Source organism: Lactuca serriola, chromosome 9 (assembly GCF_051521515.1).
Source record: "Lactuca serriola cultivar US96UC23 chromosome 9, Lser_US96UC23_V15, whole genome shotgun sequence".
Lineage (NCBI taxonomy): Eukaryota > Viridiplantae > Streptophyta > Magnoliopsida > Asterales > Asteraceae > Lactuca > Lactuca serriola.
This window is the reverse complement of record NC_136416.1, coordinates 112,733,780-112,736,786: the sequence shown is the minus strand read 5'-3', so window position 1 is coordinate 112,736,786 and position 3,007 is coordinate 112,733,780. Positions and strand designations below refer to the sequence as shown.

Below are 3,007 nucleotides of genomic sequence, written 5' to 3'. Positions count from 1 at the left end.
TCAACCCCAAAGGAGAAAAGCAAAGAGAACTTGGTCCAGTTTCTAATCCAAACGAATCTGAATACGAGTCAGACCCAGAATTTGAAATATTCGTGAGTGAGCCCGAAGACGAGCAAGAGGACGAAATGGCAAACATTGAGGAGATGTCCATGGGAGCTTACAAGAAGCGGATCTGAGAGGATGTGGGTCCCGGTCTAGTCCAACCCGAAATACCTGCCACTGCCACATTCGAACTGAAGGGGCATATCTTGACTGCACTGAAGAATATCCTATTTTATGGGAAGGATCATGAGGGTGATTTTAAGCATCTTGATGAAGTCAATGACATTGCAGATTACTTCAATGTCCCAAATGTCAATAGAAACACCGTCTTGCTTAGGATGCTTCCCATTACTTTTAAGGGAGCTGCTAAAGAGTGGATAAAATCACTTCCACTGGGTACGATCACCACTTGGGCTCAAATGCGTGAGCAGTTTCTTGACCAATTTTGCCACCATCCAAGATAGCTAAACTCAAGAAGGCAATATCCAACTTTGAACAACAGTTGGGGGAGTCATTATACGAAGCATGGGAGTGTTACAAAGGCTTGCTCAGAAATTGCCCTCAACATGATCTTAATGTCCAACAAGGGATGTCAATCTTCTATGATGGGGTCAACATTATGACAAGGCAACTCCATGATTCTCAAGGACCTTTGACAAAGAAAAATCCAAGGGAGGTCAAGGAGCTGATTGAAGATTTCGCGAAGCACTCTCGTGAGTACCACAACCCTAGGCAAGATGGAATCAAAGGCGGTGGAGGGGCCCAAACTGAAGAAATAGCAGCTATGATGGCTATGCTAAATAATATGGACCGGAGGTTGACACAAATGGACCAATTAATTTCCTGCTATAAGAGTTGGTTGCGAGAGGTGTAATGGTCCACACTTGACCAAGGACTGCAATTTGGATGAGTTTGGGAATAAAAAGGCTCAAGTATGCTACTCGAGTGGGGACAAGTATGATGAAGACTGGAGGAAACCAAAGAAAGAGTGGCTACCATATGAAGAATATAAGAAGCAAAAGGAAGAGAAGTGTAGGCAAACAAGCCGAGGCTTCTACCAAAAGGAGTAGCCACCAGCTGAGAAAAAACCCGATCTAGAGACCATGTTAGTTAAGTTTATGGAAGCTTCAGAAAAGAGACACGAGACTACTGACTCTGCTATTGATGAACAAAGAACTTTGATGAAGAATCATCACGCAATGATGGTAGAACAACAAGCTTTAATAAAAAAATCAACAAGCCTCGATCAATAATCTTGAAGTGCAACTTAGTCAACTAACCACTTTGGTTCATGAGAAGCTCTCCCCGAAAAATCCTGAAAAGAAGACCCAATCTCATGTAATGGCCATAGATACTGAAGAAGAAGCCATCTCTGAGTTCCTAGAAGCATTAGAAGTGGAGCCACCACAGCCCGATCAATAGCCAAAGAAGCCAAAACTCGAAAATGAAGGAGCTGCTGGAACACCCAATTCACGACATGAGCCCGCTATGCTCACGTCGTGGGCTCTGTCTGAACAAAAAAATTCCGTCTTTGTTCCAGCATATCAGCCACCTTTTCTGTTTCCTTCCCGAGCTGCCCTTAGTCCACTGGAAAGAGAGCATATATAGTTTATTAACCACGTGAAGGGTATCCCGATTAATACTCCCGTTGTCGAGTCGTTATCAAAAATTCCCGAATATGAAATTTTTTTACAAGACTTGATAGACACTTGTCAGCAACTAAAGAAGAATTCCAAAGTTATTCTAAGTGAGCAAAGTTCAAGGGCTGTATTGGGAGATATACCTAAGAAGATGTGGGATCCTGGACAACTCACTCTTCCATGTGAGTTTGGGAACAACATGAAGGTTTATGCTTTAGCCGATTCTGGGGCTAGCATAAATTTGATGCCTTATTCATTTTATCAGAAGTTGGATATTCAGAAATTGAAGGCTACAAGAATGACTACTCACATGGCAAACCGTTCAGTGACACAACCCTGGGGCATTGTAGAAGATATTTTAGTAAAAATTGGGAAATTCATTTTTCCTATAGACTTTGTGGTATTGGACATGAAAGAATTTCCCAATGTACCAATTATTCTTGGCCGCCCGCTGCTAAACACTGCTGGAGCTCTTGTTGATATTCCGGAGTCTAAGCTCACCTTGAGGGTTGGAAATGAAAAAGAAATTTTTGGAATGGAAGATGGCTTTCAAAGGAATCATGCTCACGAAGAAGTGTTCAACATGGATGAAGACAATGAGCTTGAAGAATTGGAGAAGCTCATGGATGAAGAGATCAAGACAATTCATCAAGTCAAAAGAACAAAACCAAGAGCAGCTGTTCCATATTTAGTTGAAGTCATTGCATACACGAGTCCAATTGCTTGGGTGAGCAAGGAAGATGATGAGACAACGAGTGATGAAGAGAAGGTTACTTCAAAAGTAACAACTCCAGTGGCGAAAGAAGAGAAGAATGCTATGGATTGCAAGGAAGAGACTAAAGGGACCAAACGCAAGCTTGATGAAGACGGGGTAAAGGCTAAAAAGGAGAATTCGAAAAGGACGTACAAAAGACGAGTTCAAGCTTACAAGAGGCGTTTCAAAGAACAAAAGATCCTAGTGGTGGATTCTTTCGAGGACTCAACGTAGGAGGCACAGAGTCCAGCTCATGACTCCAAGAAAAAGAAGCTCTTCTCGGGAGGCAACCCAAATTTGGTTTGCAATTTTTCTTTTCTTTTTAGTTTTTTGCATTTTAGTCTTAGAAACATAAATCATATCATCCAACTCGCTTTATTCATAATTAAACACTGGGTGTGGGGTCCCTAAAAATGAAGTGGTGATAATTAAGCATTTAGTTAATAGACAAATTTGACTTAAAAATAAAAATTTTCGTGCAGGATTCACGACGTGAACAGTTAATAATTCATGACGTGAATTCTGAATCAGACGGATAGTATACAAATGATGCATATCAGCCCATTTTCTA

General features: G+C 41.3%; 1 non-coding gene across 1 annotated transcript; it reads right to left on the bottom strand.

Annotated features, from left to right (window-relative positions):
* Positions 1 to 508: 508 nt before the first annotated feature.
* LOC145077426 (small nucleolar RNA R71) lies at positions 509 to 615 on the bottom strand. Its single transcript, XR_013693172.1, has one exon. It is a non-coding gene; the product is annotated as a small nucleolar RNA R71 (small nucleolar RNA).
* Positions 616 to 3,007: the final 2,392 nt, after the last annotated feature.